The 24,869-nt window shown below is 50.0% G+C and overlaps 1 protein-coding gene across 1 annotated transcript in view; it reads left to right on the top strand.

Moving 5' to 3' along the window:
• Positions 1-11,310: 11,310 nt before the first annotated feature.
• HTR4 (5-hydroxytryptamine receptor 4) overlaps positions 11,311-24,869 on the top strand; it is a 142,107-nt gene continuing 128,548 nt past the window's right edge. Inside the window, exon 1 of the mRNA XM_074838983.1 lies at positions 11,311-11,424. The gene's annotated coding sequence lies outside the window, so the exon portion shown is untranslated. The remainder of the gene's footprint in view (positions 11,425-24,869) is intronic.

Consider the following 24,869-nt stretch of genomic DNA (forward strand, 5'->3'; position numbering starts at 1 on the left):
GCAGTTTTGTCAGGTCTTGCAGTTTTGGGGCTCTTTGGTGGGTGCCTGAACAGCCCTGGCTCCTGGGAATCGCTAAAGTCTGTTAAGGTAGCTGTTGCATCTTTAAAAAAATGTATATAGCCCACATAGCTACAGAAAAGGTTGAAAAAAGATAGTTCAACAAGAAGAAAATCTTTCTTTCCTTTTCTTTCTTTCTTTCTTCAGTGACTGAGAAGTGTGTTTCAGCAGGTACAATTGTGGTTTCTTTATAAAGATGAGATTAAATGTATTGTAAAATACATGCCAAGCCAGACAGCAGCTGAGACTCACAAAGCAGGTAATGGATAATAGATACTAAAGTTTAATAAAGCAAAAGAGAAATAACACCGGTGAATGCTGACATCTCAAAGTTGTTTCCATTTCAAACGATCCTTGCCAAGGGATCTGTTAATAAATTTTCTATGTTATGCTAATTTTTTTTTTTTTTAAAGAAAAGAATGTTAATTGAATCTTTGAACTTCCAACAAATGCTGGCCCTCTCTTCCAAATCAGTATTTACTCTAAATGTAACAGTTGGCAGTGCCAAGGGTCCCCTGCCACCACCGCTCTGCTCTGTGAGCGACGGGCAGTGTGTGGGCGCAGGGCAGCTTGTGGGGACGGGGTCACGCAGGGACGGGGATGCTCCGCTTGGTGTGTGTGCTGGTGGGAGAGCACTTGGGCGCGGAACATTTCCTGTGGGTATTTAAGTCTGGAGACTATTTACTTTGAGACGAGGTAGTATGCTAAAAATAAATGAAAAAAACAAAATCAAGGCAGGTGAACGTTGTCCCGGCTGCGGTGATGTGCGGAGGGGAGCGCGGGCTCACCAGCCACTGGATGGCATTGTTGTTTCACACGGATAAAAGCTGTCGAGGCTGTCCTAGTCCGTGGCCTGGAGCCGCTGCAAGAGGCTGGGCACCAATTTTCGGGAGACGCTGTGGTTCCTCTAACCGTGACATGGAGGTAGCCACGACCAGAGTGACACCGCGCATTGGCAGATCTGCCACTGCAGGGCAGAGGGCGTTGGGAAGAGCCCGGTCTGTGCCGTGCTCGGCCGTCCCCGTGGGTGCCACCGCCACGGCCGGGCTGGTTCCAGCTCCCTGCCCGCAGAGACCGGCTGGAGGATGGGTACAGCTGGGGCACTGCGTGGGGCATGGCCTTTGGTGCGGCAGCCATGGGTGACAGAGGGTGCAACCTTCCTGCGCGCCTTTTGCCGTCCTGGCACGGAGCAAAGGGTGCTAACGCCACTGCTGAGGTACCCTCAGTGCGGTGCCTTTGGGAAGAGGGAGGACATGAGATGTGGGAAGTGAGCAGCCATGGCTTAGGTCAGGTAAAGGTTAGGGGCTGGTGGCATTCATGTGAGATGTTGCAGACACACTGGAGCCATGCTTACCTCATACCACCCTCCTTCCACCCCCACCCGTCCAAAGGCAGAGTGCCTCGAAAGCAATAGGGTCATTCCTCCCCATGGTCCGCTCACGGGAAGGGAACATCTTGCCCTTTGCCATGGGGAAAAGGCAGCTCAGCCAGTGTGGAGGGAAGAGGCCAGCAGGTGGGAATGTCCCTGCAGCGGGTGGGAAGGTGCCTGGAGCAGCAGTTGCAGCAGACAATGCCCATCGGGTAATGTCTAAAGGAAATGAGACTTGCTCCTCTCGGTGCATTGCAGAGAACGGAGGCATGAAGCTCGCACCTTCACGTGCAGATTGGGAGAAATGAGTATTTGAAAAGAAAACGTTAGACTGGAGGGCTTGATGCTTTGTTGGTAGAGTGAGGTCCTAAGAGTGCTTCCTTGGAGCGTGTAGGCAGGCCTGCTACTAATTCTGCTTTTTAACTACCTCTTAGAGCTGTCAAGATCTCCACATCTAGTGCAAGCACTGCTGAAGGAAACAGGAACATCAGTGCATATTAAAGCATTAGCTTCAGGAGAAGCCCCTGGGAGTGCCTGTGTGTTTCTGTGAGCAGGGAAGGACTGTTCCCTGCTTCTTTTCACACAAGGAGAAGAAAACACCAGCTGAAACAGGGATGTGGTACACTCCAGATACACAAAAGGGTGCTTCACAGAAGGGGTAATTAATGCAGGAACCCCTTGCTGCCAGATGCCAAAAATGTGTTCATAACGCAGTGGGAGGAATTAATGGAAGAACAATGAATTGAGGCAGCGGTGTCCTCTCTGGTTGAGGGACTTGTTTAACCGCAGATCACTGGAGCCTTGGAGAGTGTCCTGGGGAAACAGTGGCTTGCCTGAGCCTACGTGCCCAACTCCCTCTTAACCTCTTCCCTGGGTATCCACTAGTACCCGCTATAGAGATAAGGTAGGGGATTAGATGGACCACTTTTATTCCCCAAACACTACAATAACTGGGCTGAGTACTGTTGGGATGCTTTAGGCTGCTGCGGCTAGACCACAGGCAGCCATTTCTTTCTTTTCCTCTATTTTTTCTCTTTTTTTTTTTTCACCCTTAAAACTGTGTTCACACAAATAACTCACTGTGTGTGGCCTCAAAGAGGAAGCACAGCAGCTGCAGCTGGTGAAAGGTGATTTCCTCTTGCCAAGCCCTTCTATCCCCGTGCCTGGCCTGGCCTACTGTGCCCATTATTTAGCTTAAAATACCTGCTCTGTTTGGGAAGCACAATGAATGCATAATGAATTTTCCTTCAAGGCTGTGTGAATATTGCAGTGTATTTTGCCAAAACCAGTGTGGAAACTGCAGAAAGGAGAAGTAAAAATGGCTGAAGGTTGAACATGGCACAACAGGTGAGTAAAATTTGGGTGGGGAATTTCTGGTATTTGTTTCTTGGAAATGAAAATACTTAACTGTCTTCTGCATTTATTAGACCCCAGGCTAGTTCTGCAAATCCCAGCTGTGGCTTTCAGTCCTAGCCGTGGAGGAGGACTAGCCACATGTCTGTCTTGTCAAAGCCCAGCCAAAACATATGGGTACCACAGCTCTGAGATGGGGAGCTCTAGTTTAACTTTTCTTCTGCTGAGCTGCTGCAGATCACCGAGTGGTGTCCTGGAAACACAAAAGCAATCACCACTGTGTTTGAAAAAAACATTCTGGGAAGTGCCAGCCATCATAGCTGCCAGGGCACGGGAGGCTGGCCACGGCTCAGGCACTTACTGCACTTGGGCAAACATTGGCTGTAACTGTGTGCTAATCCAGCATGCAATTGCCAGAAGGGGTTTGCAAACCACCTGCAGGCTCCAGTCTTATCTCCTCTTTTTGAACAGTTCTGAATGAAGAAGTCTGCTTCTTTTTTCTTTTGTTTTTGAAGATTTTTGATAGACAATTAATGGTCAGAAATAATGTTGCTTCGCTAAGCAAGTAAAGGACTTAGGAAACAGACTTTCCATCTCCAAGAGGGGCCTTGATTTTCCTTCCTGGGTAGTTGAGGGCACCCCAGAGCAGTGCCGGGCTGCTGGCTCCCCTCTCTGCTGGGACCAGCCTCCCGCTTGCTAAATGGCCTTGACTTCAGCTGGCTCCCGTCTCAGTGCTGACCTGAGCTGACCTGGCTGTGTTTCTGAGGCTGTGCAGTGTGGCATCGGTGTTTGATGCCCCAAACACTGCTGCTACCGTTCACGCAGCTCCAGTGGCCCCAGGGAAACTTGGTGGGAAAAGGCACGGAGGCAGCCCGAGGTTTCCATCAATGAGCAGAGGGTGAAGGCTTCCCAAAGACAAGTGGGAAGGAAAAAGTCACTCTCCGGGTTTATTTTTGTTTGTATTTTAATACTAGGACTGCTCACAAGTGGAATCGTCTACATGCTGCCATGGAAACAGCAGCCTTGGTCCCCAGTGCAGTTCGCAGCCATCTGCAAGGGAACAATCGTTGGCCTGTTTGTGTAAAATCATCCGGGGTGGTGCCGGGCGGTGTGCGGCTGGCCGAGGGGAAGCCACACTGAGACACGACAGGACATGCTTGTCACACTGAATAATAGGACGTACAAATGCCTGCAGACAGGATCCGCGATGTCCTGTCTGGAGAAGAGCTGACGTGCAAAACCAGCATGAATCAAATCGGTTTGAATGAGCGTTTGATTCTCAGGGCCTGCAGCACTTTGCATGTAATGCTCACGGGCATTCATGCTGCCAGCTCTTTGGTTCATGTGAACACCAGGATCTCTGTGCAAGCAGAGGTCAGTGTGTGCAAAGAAAAGTCTTCTGAGATGCAACAGCATGGGAGCACCTAGCAGGCTGCTGCTCCTGTGGAGCTGGATTTCGACTGCTCCGGAGTGGGAAGCGGAGCCACGTTAACTTTCTGCATATGAACAGTTTGATTGAACACACTGGGCTTATGAAGCTCTTGGCATGAAGCATGTGCAGAAGACTGAGCATCAGCTAGCATTTGCCAAAACTGCTGGGGAACCAGCCCCTGGCTTTACACGCATTGGGCTTCAAATCTGTGAAGAGCAGGTCCTGTTCCCAGGCAGGGTGAAAAGAGCTGCATGTGAAAAAGAAACGTACATGAGAAATGGCAGAGAATCACCCGATCCACACTAACCTCCTCCCTGCTTGGGCAGTACTGCTAAGCCTGGATTGCTCTTTTGGCTCATGACCTAAATGTGCTGGGACATGCTCTGATGCCATGAGTGTGTGTTGCTGAAATCTCATGCTGATGCCACGTAAAAAGCCACCGGAGAGCCCTGCCAGAGGAAGGTGTCCTTCTTCTGCTAGCAACGGGCGAGGGTGCGACCTGCCAGCTGCCAGTGGAGGCCAGCTCTGCCCTCCACCCTTCAGAGGTCCTCCAGCACCATTGGTACCCAGCCCTGGGCAGTCTGGGGTGTCTTCATCCTTGCGATCTGCCTGGAAGGGCAGCACAGGCAGTGTAGAGGCTCAGGACTTTGCCTGAAGAATCCACAGAGGAGCTGATTTCTCCTTGTAGGCAGAATAGGCAGAAAAAAGAGCTCAAACAGCCTCCTGATGTGTGTGCACTGAACCTGCCGAGCTGAGCTTACACACACACAGTCCTTCCCCCACTACCCTGGCAGTCGAGCGCAGCCCTGCCTGAGCCCTGCCTGACACAGCTGGTGGTCATTCATTCGAGCTAGCTCATGGAACCCCTTCATTCCTGCTTGTGCCCCCGTTTTGAGCTCATTTTCCTCTGAGATCCCCATGACTGCACTTTACATGTGTGAACGTTCAAGGGAAAGATTTTGAAGCTTCTAGGCTCAGGTGCCAGAAGAGAAGACGCTCACTTTCTGCGAGAATTTGCAGTGGTTAACCTGACTGCAAACATCTCATTCAGCCAAGCAAAGAGGAGAAAAATTACTTGGCTTTAATTACTTCGTCTTCAAAAATATTTAATAAAAGAGGGAAAATAAATTCAGGGGGGCTTGTGGGCATCCTGAGAGCAGAAAAAGAGGTAAAATTAATCCTATCAATAATCCATGATGAATGATTCACTCAGCTCTTTTATTCACAGTTGCATATAGTTATCCTTATTCACGCGGAGATGAAGTACTCATGGAAATATATACAGATTCATATGCATATAAATTGTGAAGCCCAGTGAGGGCTCCTACGCAGCCGGGGTTACAGCTCAGCGTAGCTCGCACATCGTACACGGCTGCACGGACCTCGGTCCTGCTGGGCTGAGCACAGGTCGCAGAGCACCCACCGGGCTCTTCAGAGCCTCAGGAGCTCTGCACAGACGCGTGCCAGGGCTTTGGCTCCTTGCCGCTTGCGTTTTCCCAGCAAGTTCATCCATGTGCTCTAGCAGGGATGAGGAAGGGAAGGGGGCTGTGTCACCCTCCCTCCTGGCAGGGGGGACTTACAGGAAGAAGGGCTATAAGGCCCAGTGTCCAGCGTGCTCCATGCTACCTGGTGGGAGAGGTGATGTTGGTGTCCCCAGCCCTCAGCTGCCTCCACACAGCTCCCCTGCACTGCGGCTTCCCTCTCTTTTGCCAGGTAATACCAGAATCTTTTCTCTGGTTTCAGTGTTGTGGTCTCAGTTTCCCGGCAGCAGCAGCCAGTGCCTCCTGCAGTGCAGAAAGACAAACACCCGACCGCCCCACGGTGCTGTGAGACGAGAAGCTGGCTCCTCTCAGCGCTGGGGGGATGGCAGGAGGCAGGAGATGTATTTCTTTTCTTTCCAAACTTCGCTGCAGGAGAACAGAACCAAGTGGAAAATTTTCATTAGAAACAGAATTTTTAAAAGCCAGTTAAAATGATGAAAAGTTCTGTCACATTTCTGTGGTCTGTGGAGAGAGGATTGAGATGGCCCAGGACTTTGAGAGCCTCTCCCAGCAGGAGTCAGAGGAAACGCCAGACGATGCTGAAGAGCAGAGGACACAACCCTGTCAGACACCGCCGCAGCTTGGGGAGCACCGCGGTGCGCGCTCGAGAGGAAAAGCCAAAACATACACAGAGCCAGCAGCAACGCCAGCCTGTGGGGACAAGCCTGCGGGGACAGACGTGGCTTTACTGGAGGGAGGAGAAGAGGCAGCCGAGGAGGGCACAGCCCCTGCACAGGCTCTGCCTCGTGTCCGCCCCAACAGAGCTACAACAGCACCAGCGCTTCTCCAGGTACCCATGCTGGCTCAGGCTGAGGATGCTTTATTATCTACTGTCATTTCACCTCTCTCCTCCTTAAGTTTCTGATGGATTGTTTAGTAGTTTCCAGCTCACAGACAGTAAATGTGGAATTCATCTCCAAAAAATTTGTCTCCCATAAAAATGAATGAGAGACTTGTCCCTCGATATCAGACTTATTTAATATTCCACCTTGCATGACTGGAAGCAGGAAAGGGGTAGGTGGTCTTATGTATCTCTGGCCATTTAAAAGCTGGGGCTGTGTGGTTGATGGAGAAAGAAGTTTTTGCAAAAGACAGCTCAAGCCACCCATCGTGCAGGGCCTGCCCTGATCTCCCAAGGGGACCCTCTGTCCCGCAGGCAGCTGGCAGCTGCCTGGCCCTGCTTCAGCTCTACCTCTCTGGCTGGTGCTGACACGGTTGCCCCTTGCTTTGGTTTCTTCTTTGGTTCCAAGATAACAAAGGGTCACTCTGAGAGGGCGTTTCAATGCTTGCAAAACAAATTTCTGACCCTCAGATGAAACCTGAATTAACGATGTCTGTATTACCAACAGTGATAGTTACACTGTTAGAAACGAATGCAGATGTTCACCCTTAAAGCTAAAAGTTAGACCTGCCTTGAACTGGATTTGAGAGTCATATATCCAGGTAGTGTCATACATAAAGCATGGTGAATAAATCAAAGTGCTTGCAAACAGTGAGATTTCATGCCACAGATGTTGGAGTTTGATTATTTAAAGGCTTGTCTGTTTACATATCACTAGTGTGACCCTCTTCTTTTTGATCGTTTCAGTTTTGAACTGCTTCCCACCTTAGCTCAGGCTGAGCACTTTTATCATGTGTCTGGGAACCTGGATGCATGGCAGTGCTGTAGCATCCAGAGCACTCCCTGGACTGAATAATGAATAATGTAAAGAAAGGAGGTGGTGACAACAGTGAGACATAACTCTAAGTAAGGATGAGCACTAAATCAGCTGATGCGGTAAATCAGATGTAGACCAGAATTTTCCGTCTGCCTCACCTCTTCACAATGGACTGGGATCCAAACCACTGAGAAATCCGAGGTGTTCAGCTACCGCATCCGGACTTTTCAGCTTAGGTCTGGGTACCAATAGATGCTGTGGCCCAGGCAGAGTGCTTACTTCAGAGGTAACCTCCCAGCGAGAGCGGGGAACCTTGCATTCAAAATGGAATAGAAAGAAAGAAGTTGTTCCCCAGCAGAGTGGGAGGACTGCATGATCTAATGGCAGGTATAAACCTAAGAAACTTAATTTATTTAGACTCTCTTTTTAATAAAATCCATCCCACACAACTGGGCAAAGGAGACCATGCTGTGTTCAAAGAGAACATGCTGTGCACACCAAAAAGCCTCTCTGTTATCTCCCTCTCTCTGTCTTATAGCTGTGCCTGAAAGCACAGCCAGTGATCTAAAGCAGCGACGGAGTTACTACTGCAGAAGCGAAGGCAGCGAATTCCACTGCATAGTGACTGTGATTCAGTCTTGATGAATCACTCAGCCACTTTTTTTCTCAACTAGATTTTTGGCTTTATTATTGTTACAGAAGGAAAAAAAGGAGGAGGGGGGGAAAGAAGAAAAAGCACTGCCTTATCTCCCTCTCTAATCCTTTCCAATTTTTCTTCTTAAAAATTCAATTAAATTTTTGGAGACATCCCATTCAGGCTGAATAAACTCTTTGATAATCCTGGAGGGGGATCTGCATTAAAAGGAGGTGTGATGTAATATGACCAAAACTGATGACAGCATTAGGGTTCAGCATAACCTGTTCTTGGGGTTTAGAAACACCCAGCAATGAAAGGGTCTTGCACTCTGCCTCCTCCATGCATCAAAATCTATTCCCCACTTCATGGTTTGCGCCTGGTAAAGCAAAGAGAGTACCAGGATCCTGAGGCCAGGGCTGCAGAGGAGCAGCGGCAGGCAGCCTTGCTCTGCTCAGGCACTGCTCACATTCGGGTATCTTTACTCAAGGGGCTCCGTTTTGTTCAAGCTTCTGCGAATGACTCCCTTGACTCTCGATCCACTCGGCCCACCCTGCAGACAGAAAAACACTTTGCTGCTGTAGGTTTTGCCTGGATGGAGAGATGGCTCGTATATACCTGGTACTCGTGGTGTAGAGTATTACTCTTCCAAATACTGGTGATATGGGCACCCCAAAGGGACAGGAGGTGAGGAACTGGGTGGCACAGTGCAACCAGGACCCAGTGCTCGTGCAATGGGTGGGTGCAGGCTGGGATCGCTGTCCCATCTCCCAGCAGGACATAACCAAACTCCTGCCACCACAGCATTGTTTATCCCCGGCTCTAACCTCTAGGGCTGGGGAGATGGGGGCCTAAGATGTCAAGACCCTCCTCTGACTGCAAGATTTTAATCCACCTGCTAGCACTCAGGAGTTTGCTGTGGTGCCAGCAGGAAGGGGACTGCTCCGTTCTCTCTTCCATCACTCTCTGGTTTGATGGATGCAGATGAGCAGCTTTAATCCTGACCCACGGCGCTGCTGGTCTCTGATCCAGTGAAGCATTTAAACACCTGCTAGGAAAGCGCATAAACCCTTTTGACTTCAGTTTGCCTGCTCATGTGCAAACTGCAGCATGTGCTTGGCTTAGGGCTCTGCACTCTGATGTTTTTCCTTTCATGCTATCAGTCGGGCTTATTAGTAGCTGCTGCTGGAGACCCTGACTCAGAACAACGGTGAAGGCAAGTGAGAAGCTGTTCCAAGCACTCAGATCTTGTCAGGAAGAGCTACAACTGCTTGCTCCATGAACAGACATCAAGCCACAGATATATAAATTTAGTATTAAAGCTAGAGGCTATAATAATGAGTTGCCCAGAAGGCTCACGTTAGTACTATGGAGAAGAATATTAAGGCAAAACAAAATTGTTTCAGGAACGCTTTAACTTCCAGTTTGAAAATGACCCATCTCAGCTCCACCCAGACCAGCCTCATCCACTTTGTCCTCAGTGGTGCAAGTCTGAGAAAAGTCTATGACAAGGTGTTTCTTCATGGATTTGATCCCAGTTTTACTTTTCTTAATGTTGTTCTTTATCTGTCTTTCAGTTACTATAGTGATGAACAAATGCATGCAACAAACATGAAGCCTGGCAGCCTGGGAAGGCGTGTTTGCCTGCAATGGCTGAAAATACCGCCAAATTTTTTGAGAAATCACTTGGAAGATCTTTGCCAAAAACCCTCAGATCTTTAAAAAATGGGTCCTAGCAAACAAGTTGATAATAAGTTGTGTTTAATATACATTTGTTTTTTGAAACTTTATGCATCTTGTCAGCAAGCAACATGTATTGCAATTTGTTGGGTGCTCTGGTTTCTCCTGCATCTACACACCATCGGAGATGTCCCTTTTCCAGGCGCAAGGACCTAAATTGTGATTAAAGGGCATGAAACCGACAGCTGCAAAGCAAATTACGTCTCTGAACCTGTGTGTACTCTGGATCACCACATTCCAGTGCAGTTCTGCTCCGAGAAACAACAGCCTGAAGAGCTCGCAGTGACGGCCCTCGGGGTGACCCACAAAGCCCAAGAGGCGTTGTATGAGCGCAGCAGTCTGCCTGAACCCATGCCATGGATCTCACTCAAGTCTCCTGGAGTCAAATCTGCCGACGCTTGTAGCCAGAAGTTACATCAAGACGCAGAGGCCAAGGTGAAGGGCCTTGCCCTGTGGATTGGGTTTCAATTTGTGAGTTACCCGTACCAGCAGTGGCTGTGGGAGTGTTTCTTAGGGCACAGCATGGAGACACATAGTTACACAGAGGGAATGGAGGACCCTGGTCTCATGCAGACCTGGAGGTACTGGTGATAGAGGGAGTGCAGCTAGACCCTGGAGCTGCAGCTGAGGCTGAGTGCTGGTAGTTGGAAAAATATTGCTTCATTTCCAAAAGCAGGTCTGGTCAGAAATCTTCCCTGCAGCTGTCAGTACCGAGCCTCATGTTTACATGAGATGTTTACAGCCGCTTTCCAAAGGAGAAACTGCACAAAGGCACTGTAGCTTGAAACCCCCAAAGTACAAAATGCAGATCTAGATGTGGACAGTGAGCACACCTGAAGATGGAGCTGCTCAGATCCTGCCTTTATGCTCAGTCCAATAATGACTGAGGTATTTTAAAATTTCAGATGATGAGCTGGTTGTGGTGTCCACCCCTGCCAAGACTGAGGTTTAAGGGCCACAGGGCCAGATTTTCAGCTGCCAAAGCTCTCATCATGTCAAACGAACCGGGCTGACACGGCAAGTGAAAAATGCGCTTGCAGTGCGGCTCCGCTTCCCTTCCGCTGTTTTCGCACGCAAACAAACACACGCACAAATCCCTGAAGTTGGCTTTAAAAGCCGAGCGAGAGAGAAGCATCGGAAAGTCTTTGCCAGGATCAAGGCAGACCTGCCCTTCCCAAAGCGCTCAGACAAAAACTTGGGGGACCCGAGTCAGAGCGCTCCGGGAGGCGGCCCGGGGACGGGGCTGCCGGGGGTCGGCCGAGCGCCCCCTCCACCTGCGGAGGGGAGCGGAGGGCAGAGGCGCAGTCTCCCGGCCCGGCCCGGGCGCATCGCGGCGGGACGGACCCAACTTTCCGCGGCGCGGGGGCGCGGGGCCGGGCAGCGCCTCCGCTCCGCTCCGCGCCCGGGGCGGGGCGGGCCGGGCCGGGGGCGGGCGCTCTCCGCGGCCGCGGAGCGGCGGGGCGGGGGCAGCGCCTCGGCAGGCAGCGCTGCAGCCCCGCGGGCGGCGGGCGGAGAGCGCGGCCCCCCCGCCGTGTACCGCACCGCCCCGCACCGAGACCGGCCCGGCGGCCCCGTCCTGCCCCGCCGCCCCGCCATGAGGAGGCGCGCCCGGGGAGCCGCGGGGCTCCGGCTCGGCGATGGTAAGGCAGCGGCGGGGGGCGGCACGGAGCGCACCTTGCCCGGGCCGGCACAGCGCGGGGCTCCAGCGGCGGCGGGGGGCCGGGGGCCGGGGGGCGCTCCCAGCCGCGCCCGCAGCCCCCCGCGCCTCGGCGGGCACCGCGCTGGGCGCCCGGGGCCGCGCTGCGCCCTCGGCTCCGAGGAGCTGACCCGAGCGGGCTCGGGTCCGGTGTTTTGGCACCATCTTCGCTCGTTTTGTGCCCGTTGCGCCGCTGCGGGGCTGCGCCCGGGGCACCCGCGTGTGGCCGGGTCGGTTGCGAATGGCCGGTGCGGTAACGGGGAGAGGGGGCTCGCCCCGCCGGGGTGCGGGGGGACGCGGCACCTGTGAGGGCGGCTTCGGCGCAGGCTGGTGCGGTTGTGTGTGCGGAGGGGGCTGGAGGGCAGGCTGGCGGGGGGCTGCCTCCGCGGCCACTCCGGGGGGGTTTGCGAGCCGCCCGCCAGCTTCGGTGGCACCGCGCCGGGTCAGCCGGTGCGTTCAGCGGCGTGCGGGGATCGTCGGAGGGATCCGCAGGGAGGCGAGAAGCGTTATTGCGGCTGGGACGGAGCAGGAGCTCCGTGCCGCTGAGAAAGTTGCCAGCAGAGAGGCTCCTCGGGCTGTGCAGGAGTAGGAAACTTCACTTGAGTAGACACTGAGGAAGGTGTTTTCCAGGACCGAGCTGTGGGGGTCCAGACAGGTCTGTGCTCGTCGTGTCCCAGGGTCCACAGTGCGAAGCTCTCCCTGTCGCCTCCGAGCTGTCCAAGCTCTGTATCTGTCCCGAGCTCATGTTGCAGAGGCTAAGCCTTTCATTGCTGCTGAACACCGACCTTGCTCAGACTTTTACTCCAAAGCCGAGGAAAGTTAGCGGGAGTCCTGCTCATGTCTAAGTGCTTTGATTCAGGTACTGGGAGTGGAGCCAGTTTGTGGGTCTGACGCCAGGAGAGACGGAGCTGTGTCTGTGAGTGAAAAAGTAGTGTCATTTCCTCACCCCCCCGAGGCATCTTTCCTAGCTCCAAAACAAACTTCCCCTATAGAAACTTCATAGAAGGGTGAGTAATTAAATCATTACACAGCTGCAAGTTTCTGCTGCTTCAGGGCAGCGAGGAAGGAGCTAGCTCCTGGTTTGTCAGCTTCACGCTCCCAGACCAGTGGCAGTTGGTCTGGACTGTGCTTTGAAGTGTGTGATGTCATTATGACTTCATTTCTTTTAAAAAATAAAATACTTTTAATGGGAATATTGCCCTCTGTTTCTTGAAGGAGAATGATTTTCTCCATCCCGTGTTAACAGCAAGTTGACTATTTTTCCTTGGCATGGCAAGGGCAAGGAGATGACTTGGATTTTGTGGTGGTAGCAGCAGATGATGGCTAGCTCGGCTGAGGTCAGTCTCCGGGGAAGGCAGCTCGGGATTTGCGGCAGCCTCTGCAGTACCACTCCGCGGGGGAAGACCAGCGGTGCGGCAGCCGCAGGTGCGCCCACCCCTGCTCCCGGGCAGGGGGGACCCGGGGACCCGGCTCCCCACGGCGTTCCCACCAGGAGGGGGGGACTCCTGTGATGTACAAGGAGCAGCAGCAGCCTTCCTCTCCTCTGAAAAGGTCTTTGCTGCTTCTTTTCTCCAATCCCAGCCTGACCTCGGCACTGTCAATACTGTCCATTAATGCCTTTGAAAAACAAACATATGAGTGAACCTGAGTGTTTGCTTAAATAAGAAGTACTTACACACTAAGGTATGTTTCTCTTATTTCCTTAAACAGTCCCCTACTGGGGATAGACAGAAATAGTTTAATTTCCCCAGGACTTTGTAAACACCGATTTAAAAGTAAGAGGAGCAAGTGCACCGACTGCGCTTGTTGGCTCATTAAAGCCCTTTAGGAAGTCTCCGAATCGTACATGCAGCTCCTCTGCGCCAACTGTGTTCCTGTGAGTGCCATCAGTGGTTCTCCGCCACCTCCTCCTCCCCGTCCTCTGGAGCCAGCTGGCATGCCTCGAGTTTTCCACGTTTGCTCCCCTTTTCCAAGTAATCCCTATCGCCAGGAAATCTGAGGCAGGACAAAGAGCAAGGTACTCCTCCAGGTAAGGGTGTCTGCCAGCATGGGTCTAAGTCCTTTGGGTGAGAACGGTCTGTTCGGACCTGGTGGAAGGGGTTGCCGGATGAATGCAAGGGAGGTACTGCTTGACATGGGACAGAGGACTGGAGGCAGCGTGTGGTGAGAGGGGTGCTGAAGAGGAGGAGATGGGGATTCCCCACCTCTCCTTTGAGGACACCTCAGGTCTCTCCCACTTTCCACACTCCTCTGCTCCTGGGCTGGAGACAGCAGGAGGCAGTGCCTGGGCGGATGTAGAGGACAAGGGGGAATCCAGATCCTGGTGCCATGGTGCACTTGGATGGAGGAAGGAGCTGAGCACCTTGAGGTGAGGACCACAGTGTCCTCTGCAGGGACTGACCACACTTCCTGCACACTTCTCCCACACTGTAGGAGCAGCAAGCGAAGGGTATGGAGTGTATGCTAAGAAGGTGCGAGGAGGCAACATATTGCCTTGCACATCTAACTGTCACACTACACAATATGGAAATATTCATTGTGGGTTTGTGTTTGAAACCAAAGCTGTCGTTTGAGTGAAAAGCAGGAGAGTGCCGTCCTTCCAACACTGGCTGGTGTACAGGAGCGGAGAAACGGGGTAGGATTGCCCCATGCTTGGGTTTGTTTGCAGCTGCAGATGCCCAGCTTGTGTAAATGGAAGTCATCTCAGTAATTTCATTGAGGAGCTGCGCTGATTTAAGCTGCCTGGGGATCTAGCACAAGGACTGCAGTGCATGTTGGTATAAATACTGACAATTCTGGGGTGACAGTGTGCCAAGTTGATAGACCCTCCCGTGTCAGGGCATGACGATCACTAAGCCTCCTGATGGTTAAAGAAAATCTTCCCTCATAGGAGGACTACTAATTAATCATCCTCTTATGGCTTCCCTAGCCCATTTGCTGAAAAAGACACTGACAAGTGCCAAGTTAGGAGACCATCCTCTGTTCTGATGTTGTTATTCCTGTGCTTCATTCCTCTGGTAGTCTCTCAAAAAAATTTCCAAGTCTTAAGAAGACCAATACACCAAAGTAAATGGTACAGACGTTTCTTTGGAAACCTGGTTGGTTGCTCTAGGAAGCAGAGTTTTTCACTATGAAGACTAATTATAAGCATGCTGAGGAGTAGGGGGACCCTTTCTGCTTGCCCTGCACTGACCACCAAAATTTTTTCCCAACTGAGCTCAGTTGGTGATGGCAACTTCTACCTTCAGGCCTACACTTGTCCTCAGCTGTCTTATCATCTCGTTTCTCCTCTGCGCTGATGTAGGAAAAAAATTGTGTGGCATCATTTCTCACCATGCATGAATTACATCCAGGGTGGGAAAGCAGGGCAGTTCCTTCGGGTCTCCAGAGGACTGAACACCAGCATTATTTCCTGCTCCTGCCTCCTGCGTGTGTGTGTAGAAAGGAAAGGTGAAACGCACGTTTAGCTTAGGGCCGGCTGCAGCTCTGAGGTTGCTGCCACGTGGGCACGTGCGACCGCTGGTATTTAGCTGGGCAGGCTGCATTTGTGGAGAACCTTGTTGTGGTGCAGTTCATGGGGAAGAGGAGGAAAGTCCTTTGTTGCTTTCACATTTAATCTCCTTGCACTTCTGTTTCCTGGGGTTCCCTGTTCTCCCTGATGCATTTTGTTGTGGGGCTGCCTTTTTCCTGAAAAAGCTAGTGGTTGTCAGCATGAGCTAACCTTTGCCTCAGCTGGTGCAGAGGGTGAATTACCTCCCACAGGAGCCTTAATGTGTGGGTCAGGAGATGGGAGAGGGATGAGCCATATGCTTGTTCTCTTGGCTAACACAAAACCAAAATCAGTATTTTCAAAGCAGATGACTTTAATCTGGTCTTGTTGTGTAATTCCATTAGACTTATTTTTATTAGAGCAAATAATCTAATTCAGGCCCCTCCTCAACCCTAATGCATTCGAGTGGCTGCAGACACGTGGGTTACAGTGAGAGACACAGCCAGCAATGCATGGTGGAAAGCAAATTACTCTGTAAGAAGACAAATTGAACTTTGACAATTTTATGTGATTAGGGGAACAATTAGAGAAAATAGCTGGAGGTGCACTCACCCAGTGGTTTGTGCACTGGTGGAGATGGGTGGTGGGGTGGCAGCCGCTCTCCAGGGTGAGAGTCATCTCTGAGCACAGGGCACAGTGGTGCTGGGGTGCAGTGACAGCCCACCTGAGTCCTGTCTCCAGCCTGGGATGGGAAGATAATGGTGAAAAGCCACTTGCTGACCTTCTGCGCTGGTGATGCTGGGGTGTTTTTCCTGTGTCCTGATGCAGGCAGGAGGGTTTGCTTATTCACAGATGATCTGGGTTTTACAGAGCCATGGCTTGGTTTTGTCTGGTGCAGCAGGGGTTGGATCTGGACCTGTTGCACAAAGTCAAGCAGGGAGACCATTTTCTTCTGGGTTCTCCCCTTTGCTCCCTAGATCCCTGAATCTGTATTTCACAGAGCTGAGACAGGAGTTCAGTGCCCTGCCTTCAGTATATCCCATCCCCACCTACTCCACCCTGCCCTCATCTCCTCCGTCTGTAAAGGTACTCACACCCACAGTATTCTTTAAAGTCAGTGAGCTCTGCGTAGGCTCAACACCTCCAAAAATCAGGTCTGCATGGTCCTACTCCCATTCCCGGTTGCATCCCCACGCTCCCTCTGCCTCCCTCCCTCCCTCCCTCACTTGGTGCCTGTCTTCTGATCTCTGGCTGGGCGAGAGTTGTGTTCAGCCACACGCTGCAGAGCTGAAGTGGCGGTCGATGGCTACCGTTCAGCGTTTGCATTGCAGCGACGCAGCTCCCAGCCGCAAGCACCAGAGCTGCTGTTGGCTGCGGCGGAGCAGGAGGGTAAGGGCTTCATCCCAGCTTAGAGCAAGCAAAGCAAAGGGCCGGCGTGGGTGACGGCAGGGCACTTGCTCAGCCATCTGCTTGGGCTGCGTTTGCTCAGAATCACATTGCTGTGGGGCTCGTTATTTTGACTTTTTTTCTGCTGTTTCAGTTTGAGATGGCACAGACAAGTTTTGCCCTTATTATAGTTCCCATGGAGACAGATTTGATGCTGTACATTAAAGGGGGGTGAGGCACAGTCAGCTCTTGTCAGGGCCAGCAGTTCCCCCTGTTCCTTTGCATGGCATCTCTCCCAGTGTGAACACAAGCTCAGGGTCCTCCTCAGGTTCTTTGTCTTCAGAAACAAAATCCTAAACCATGTCTTCCTCTGTATTTTTTGTGTGTGGGACACAGCAGGAATGTCTGACTCTTGCTGCTGTTGGGCTCTGGCACCCCTGGGGGCGCCTACCCTGTGGCTAGTCCTGCCTGAAGGTTTCCACCTCTGTGCTTTAAAGTCCTTGAAATGAGTAAACTTTGACATTATCCCTTTCAGCATCTCAGCAGCCACTCTCCTAGCATCCATGAAAAGCTTACATTACTGTCTTCAGATGCGGAAGAATTAATTTGGACTGATGGATGGCAGCAAATGAATCCATCTATTTTATGGTGTCCCATGGCTGCTTTAACATGAGGAAGGTGCAGATGCCACCATTAAAGCCTTTCTCAGAGGTCTCCCTGAGAGGATGTTTGGATCCATGCATGAGTCCTTGCTCAGCAGGCAAGAAGGTGTCCTGAATTGTCCTGACTGTAGCGGGGCACCTCAGCTGAACGAGAGTGTGTACAACGGGGCCCTTGTAGGGAAGTGATTGGCAAGGTGAGATTCAGGCTGGTTTCATATGGACCAGAAAAGTTGGAGGAGAATTTTTGTGGCAATCTGCTGAAGTGCTGGCCTCTTTTATGGTGTGCCATGGCTGCTTTAACATCAGTGAAGTTAAAGCTGCCACCATTAAAGCCCTTCTCAGAGATTTGCCTGAGAGGACTTGAAGGATGCAGCTGATTTTAGATGAGTCAAAGCAGTGGAACGTACTTCGTTTTTTATGGGCCATGGGGATGTTAAAAAAACAAGTTTTCCCTAACAGGAAAAACTACCAAATGAAGTTTTTATCATTCAGCAGAGAAGAGAAAAATGAAATAAAATAAAACCCCCAAACCAGTCAACATTGTACCTAGAAAAATAAGGGAAGGTAATGCAATGAATATAAATTAGAAGTTACAACATGTAGGTGTCTTGATAAGGGAGACTTAAGGAATCAGTGAAATAGTAATGAGCAGGAGGGTTAAAGATGAAGAGAAAACATCTTTCAAGAACATTAGGAATCAACAGAATCCACTGGAATACATCCAGTGTAACTTCTTTGTTGGGTTCAAACGATAAGAGTCATAACAGGAAGAGAGAGCGTTAGATTAAACTCCAGCATACGGGTTATTCTCCAAACCACCTTTCTCCCTGGCAAGAAGTACTGTCTGCCATTGCTATCACCAGACTTCCAGGTGAGAAAAAGTACTGGCCAGGTAGTCAAGGGGCTTAAATTGTCATAATAAAACCTTGGTCTTAACCTAGTGCGTTTTTTACTCTGTGCACTTTACTGAAGGCAGCAATGCCGTTATTTCATTCTTTTAGACAGGATGCTGAGAGAAAAGGGGACTTCTCTAAATCAGTGTTGGTGATTAGGAGCAGGACCAGCTATAAATCCCCGTTCTGTACAGCCCCAGCCGCTTGCCTGTGGTTTAGCAGTGTCCATGGCACAGGTGATCTGCTCTATGTTACTGTGGCACTGCACTGATTTATGCCAGTGGAAGGGGGCTCATCCATGGAAACACAGATCCCAAAGTTGAAAATCGTACCCACCCTGAAGCTGACAGTAATACTATCACTAATTTAATCTGTGGATTTTTAAAGCCAGAAAAGGACTTCTCTGATCGTTTTGTCTGCTCTCCTACCTACAAAAGAAAGACACAAACAAAAGAAAAACTGTAGCTAAGGAAATGTCTTCATGATTAATTCCAAAATATCAGATGGGGAATAATAAAAAAGAAATAAACCAGTTGTTTAACAGTAATAGAAGACAAAAAAACCCCAAAACCCTGTTTAAATCCTCATTTGACTGTGAGGATTTCTAAACAGCCAATATAACAGTGTCTGGAAGGACAGAATTAAGGGAAATGATTTCAGGCAGTGGTCTGGCCCCTTCTTTGCCTTCTTGGGGCAAACTCCAGGCTGTTCCTGGGAATTTTGTTCTGTGAGAAGACACACGCTCTTCTTCTGGTTGGTGCAGTGCCAGGTGGAGCGCGTATGGGGAGAGAAGAGAGTCAGGGCTCGCTGCTGGAGAGCAGACCTGGCATGCTGCACTGTGCCTCACTTTATGAGCACGGCCGTTCAAATTAACAGGGCACCTTGGGAAGTGAGGTCCTGTTTGCTGGGCAGGAGATGAATAGGGACCCGTGGGAAGAAGAAAAGGGGACGCTGGCACTGCGGCATCCCCGGGGGTGGGCAGGTCACTGGAGGCTGAGCGCGCTGCGGAGGAGCTACGTTTCTGGTGTGAGTGAGCTCCCAGAGAGGAGCCAGCCTTCTGAGCCACCCTCCTGGGTGGTGATGCTGTCCTCCCTGCCTGCTGGGCAGCTCCTTTCCTTCACTGCCTGCCCCGTCCCTGGTGCACTTTGTTGCCATCGTTCACACGGGGATGAGATGACATTTAAACCAAATTTAGTACAAATGTGCATATGCTAAGTGTTAGAAACCAAAAGGTCCTGACAGACAGTTGAAGAAAAAACTGTCTGTATTGAATGGATTCCAGGGCTTACTCTGAAGCCAGTGTTTTCTGGCATAAAACCAGGAGAATTAACTCATTGCCATGGGAATGCTGTCCGCTGGAGACACGACCTGCTTGATGTCTTAGGAGGATATTGCAGGTCTGTGCTGCATAACCTTAGGTAAATAACTGGTATCCTGCTACTGCCAGTGAGAAGAAATAGAACTTTGATGCTTCAGCTTCTTGCTTGAAATGTGGCAGGAAGAGCACAGCAGCTCCCCAGGAGTGGTGGGTGCTGCTTGTCCTGCAGGACAGCACTCTGCATGCCCATGCTGACAGCTGGCAAAGTGGAGCTGCCAGGTTCACCTCACAGCGTTGTGTTATGCCGTGAAGCCCTAGAGCAGGCATGGGAAACAGAAAGTTTTCTTGGCTTCTGTAGGCTGCATAAACCAGTAAATACTCTGATGTGTACAGCCTTTGTGCCTGGAGGGGCAGAAGAGGGAGGAAGTCAGAGGCTGGACTGGGAAGGTAGCAGGTGACTGAATATTTGGAGCTTGTAGTACCCTTCTTAATTTTAGGAGATTGCTAGAAAAATAAATATTTTCTAGAAAGAGAAATGTTGGGTGTTTGGGGTTTTTTTTGAGAAAGGAAATACAGTCAACACACTGTGGGACACTTGTACAAGAGACTTTTTGGGCTGGATTTGCTTGTGATATGCACTGCTATGGGTCACCTCTCTGACCTCACTCCAAGGAGGGTGGCTGAGAGTTCGGTGAAAGTAAAACAGGACTTGTGGCAGGGAGACCCACTGTGCAAGCACAAAAGAGCCAGTTGCTTGAAGGCAGTTGCTGCTGGTGGAAGATGAAGTTCCCTTTCCCTTTCCCCTTCTCCTCTTTGCCTTCATCCACTTTTCATTCCAGAGTTGTCCATGTTCTTGGATCTGACTTTCAGGTCATGTTGCACATGGACCTGTTCGCAGAGACACAGGCAATTCAGCATCTGCAGCTTCAAAAATCTTTCAGTAGGCACCAGGCTAAATACTCCACCCTGTCTTTTACCGTAGGGGCATGTCAGAGAAGTGCAAAGGAAGCCTCTTCCTGCTGGTATGAGTTTAAGAGCTGTGCTGGTCAGGGGAAAATCACAGGAGTTGATTAAAAACTAATTGCAAAGATGCTTTTTATGAGTGCATGATTTTTGCTGCACTCTGCTTGGCTGCATTATCTTATTGATCAGATCCCTTCTATTATAAGTCACGAAAGGAAACAACCAGCCCTATCTGCACTTCTGTTTACATTTAATAAAATAAAGCAAGCATTACTTGTACTATGATGATTAAAAAATAACCAGGAAAGTAGGAAATCAGAGGAAGAAGGGAATTTCCTTTCTTCTGCCCGTTCAGTTCAGGTTTTCCCTGATCCATTGAGTAACCATAACCACTGAGGGAAGTAACTACTAAAAGAGAGGAGAAAGATGGGCTCTGCAGGAGACACCATGGTGTGTGAGACCTGTGGGTGACAGTCTGTCGTGAAGTCAGGGCAAAGTGAGTGCAAATATATGTGAAGACCTATATGCAAGTTAAATAATTAGCTTGTAGAAGAAAAGTATGTCAGGCAGCCAGCACTGAGCTTTGGCGCTCTCCTTTCTTGTCCCCATCTCTCCTCCTTCTTGTATGCATTGGCATTGCAGGGCCTTGACTAAATTCCGCTTAATACTTGCAGCAGTTCCTTGAAGCAGGAACAGGGTGTTGTGCTGTGGAGGGAACGAAGTCAAACAATTTGCCCAGGTTAGCCAAGGATACCTAGGGCAGAGCAGAGACTCTGGTTCTGTCTTTCCATAACTAAAGCTAGTCACTGACCCCTGAGACCCTCCTGTGTCCATAGCTGTGACTGTCCTCAGTCTTCCAGGGCTCTTCCCTGGGCAGCTGCTGGAACGCCTTTCCAAAATGCCGTGCTTGCACCAGGCCAGTTTCTCTTTGCATCCTCCTTTGTACATATTAAAGTGCTCCAGTGAGGAATATCTCCTTCCTCCATGGCTCCCTAGAGCATCAGCCCTTGTCCAGCTCCCTCTTAAACTGTATTGGCCTACAGTGGGTATGAGCGTGTCAGTTCAGTTTTAGGTCAGGCCCTACAGGGACAGCAGAAGGAGGAACATGGACTCGAGTCACTGGGGATTTTGCAATTCAATGCAACATGTGTCTTCCATGTGATGTTTTTGGGGTCATAACCTTGCGCTTTCCTGGGTGTCTATTTTTGAATTATATGGGCACATTAGAAATGCTGACATTGGGATTTGGGGTGGTTTTGCCTGGAATTGTTGATAGCTTCTTCAACAGTGACTTAAAATTTTTATTCTGAAATTATCACAGTGGGAGGTCCACAGTGATGTTTTACATTGCAATGCCATGACAATGGGATGCCAATAAACTGCCGTTAAATTCACCATAGTATCATTGTTTGGTGTATAAAAGCTGGTTGATAAATACACATTTAATGAAAAAAATCTCCTACTTGGCAAACTGTGCTTCCAGTGAATTACATGGGAGGCATCAAAGGGAATTAGGGCTCTATTAAGGTCTAGCTTCTTCAAGTTAACTATTTTTTAAAAAGGATTTGGGGCAGGGACTTTTTTCAGTGTAAGAGCTGAAATCATGAAGGTAGAACTGTCAAAAAAAAGAAGACCTGACTAAGTGTGTTTGCATTTGAAATGCATTAGAGCTAGCTGGCAGCTTGAATCCTGAAGTTGGACTCAGCTGCAAAATTATTAGTCCAACCTTCCCTACCCAGATGGAGAGGGAAAGATCAGAATACTTGAGAATCTTTTTCACCCCTTCCCTCTCTGTTAAATGAAGATTTCCCTTTCCCTTGAGCTACCATCTCTTGTTCCATTACATTTACCGTGCAAGGGCTTAGTCCTGAGCCAGGCCCACTCTGCCGGGGATGCAGCCCACCATCCCTTTAAGCAGGTGATGCTGCTGGAGCTTCCCAGTGAGGACCATGGTGGGTACTGGGATAAACGGGTCTTTGGTGGAGCAGGCAACTGCAGCTCACACCATCCCCTTGATCATCCACCACCATGGTCTGGAGCAGGGCTTTTCTCATTGTATTTGAAATGAGTCATTATTCAGGAAAAACTCTTGGAAAGGAGGTGATGCTGCCAGTTCCTGCCTCCCACTGGTCCATGAATGGGGCAGAAGAAATGTGTAGATATGGCTGCTGCTGGGCACGGGGACTGAGGCGATGGGGTGCAGGAGCTCTCAAGTGGTGGGAGCAAAGCTTGTGTCCTTTCTTGTGAGTTCAGAGAGGTGTTTGGGAGCATGTGTTTGCTCAGGGAGGATTTTGGGATGGATCCTGCGCCACTGCTTCTGCCATCCTGTGTACATGGGGAGGTGGCAGCTGCTTCTCAGCAGCACGAGTTCCCTCCTACCTCCCTTCACAGGGTGTACCCATGTGTATGGTGACCCCCATGTCCGGGACCCCAGAGTTTATTTTGCTCAGCCAGGACATTGTCTTGGTTTTGCTTTAAAGCTCACAAGGTTGCAGGGACCAAAAAGGCACTTGAGCTGCCTTTAAGAGAGGAAGGGATTTTGGGCTAAGGAGATAAGGCAGGGAAAGCTCCAGTGCACTCCCTGTTATCATTCATACTTTGCCAGAATGATGGGCATTACAATAACTAGGAAAGGTGGTAAATGAAATAACTCCGATAGCAAATATTGGCAGGGAAATGCTGGTGAAAGAGCAAATGCTGCACCTCGATGCCAGGAGATGGAGACTATTAATACTGAAAAAGATTAGATAGAAGCAAGGGTGTTGCAAGCAAGGGTGGATTTTGATTTGGGCTATTATCCTTCAAGATAGTAAATGAAGGAAAATAACATTTGGCAAATTGGATTTCAGCTCTTACACCAGGTCTAAGGCAGTGCCTTGAGATTTTGCTAGAAGACCCATCTCAGGAAGTTTTCAGCCTGGTTTATAAACTGCAGAGATGATGAACAAATCTCAAGTGTCTGCAGGTCTGCCCAGGGATGGATTCTTACTGCAGTTTAAGCGGGAGACTGCGTAAATAGGGGAAGAATTGAACTTAACCATGATGTCACAGAAATTTATTCTGCATTGAAAAGGTTTGGTTACTTCTACCCAGGGAAACTTCCATTTTTGGATATCGCTCGGGAATCACATTTTCCTGTCTTTAAAACTGTCTTTAATCTTTGGTGAACACTGCAGAAACTAATAGATGGACCACCTTACAAAGGGGCCCATCCCAAATCCCAGCTTTCCAACGCTTTATCATTTTATCATTCAGTTTTGCCATATGCAACAATCTACCTCAGGCCTTTATTGAACATCACCTATTTACAGCCATCTCCACAGATTTTTGCCTTGCTGTGATGATGCTTTTGCACAGGACTGACCGCTTAATCTCCTCTCCCCCTACCCTTCTGTTCACACCAGCCTTGCTCTTCAGTGTCTGTGCTTTGTATGCTCACATCTATTATTGGGGAGGAAGCTGCTAGCAATAGTAGTACATAGCTATGACTATAATAATAGCGGGTGTCCCAGAGGCACAGTCAGTTCATCACAAAGGTGGATTTATGGCAGTGCAGACATGGGTCTGGATTGCTCTGGGTCTCCCTTTGCTAGTTCTTCCTGGGCTAAAGTGCTGAGGGCAGAAGGTAAAGGAGCTCTGGTTTGCTGGGGTTTTCTGGAACGAGTCGAGGCATTGCTGAGTAGTTCTAGAAAAAGGTAAAAATTAAAAGGTGGGGAGGAGGTTGTGCAGAGCATGGGCTGCGTATGGCTGTGCAGAAAACTCTGAAACCTCCTGGAGGGATGAGTAAGTGCTGGGACGTAGCAGGGGAGATACTCAAGCATGGCCTGTGAAGGGGAAGCTGTTCCTCTTGAACACACAGCAGCTTTCTTAGCATCTCTCACACTTCTTAAATTATCTCAGGGAAAATGTCCCAGTCTAAAGAGGGTTTCTGAGCACATCTTTTGCCTAGCAGTGCTGAAAGCATTGTGAGGTAGAGAGGTGGACAGGGTATGGCCTGAGCCAGATGGTGCAAGTTTATCTTCCCTGCTCAGTCTCAAGGGTTTGGACAAGGCTGCCAGCTTTGTCTTCAAGGAATAGTCTTCAACTTTGCTTTAACTCCATTTGGAGGAAGAGCTTTTAATTCCAGGACAGACTTTAGGGTTGTCTTCTCTAAAGGACAGCACTGGGGACCCAGCTGGCATCTCACATGTTTCCAGGTTCCTCCCATTTGCAGTGCTGATTGGGTGTCAGGGTGTGTGTTCAGTAATCACTCTGAGCCAAGCCTGCAAACCAGGAATAGTGAAATTTGCTTGGTGAGGAATGAAACAGGCTTTGAAAGCTAATTTGTGTTTCAGGTGACTTGTAGTTCTTGGGTAAATTCAATAATTGCAGGTTTTGCATTTGATGTAACACAGTCCCAGACCTTCCCTGTCTTCCACCTACTCTCAGTGGCCCCCCAGGGAGGATTTTGGAGCCCTTGCCTTGGTGGGTGGTTGCTGTGGAGGGTGAGGGGGCACAGCCCATGTACTCCTGTCTTGCTTTGCTAATCCCTGCGCTCCACTGCACTGCCAGAGCCAGCACTGCACTAGGATTCCCTTGGCCAAGCAGAAGGTCAAGGGAAAGGCTTGTGGCGGATGAAGGGTTATCAGTAGCCAAGCAATCCTGCTGCGTGGCACTTTGAAGATTCGGGCTGTGGTC

The sequence above is a fragment of the Strix aluco genome, chromosome 13 (genome assembly GCF_031877795.1).
Source record: "Strix aluco isolate bStrAlu1 chromosome 13, bStrAlu1.hap1, whole genome shotgun sequence".
Classification (NCBI taxonomy): domain Eukaryota; kingdom Metazoa; phylum Chordata; class Aves; order Strigiformes; family Strigidae; genus Strix; species Strix aluco.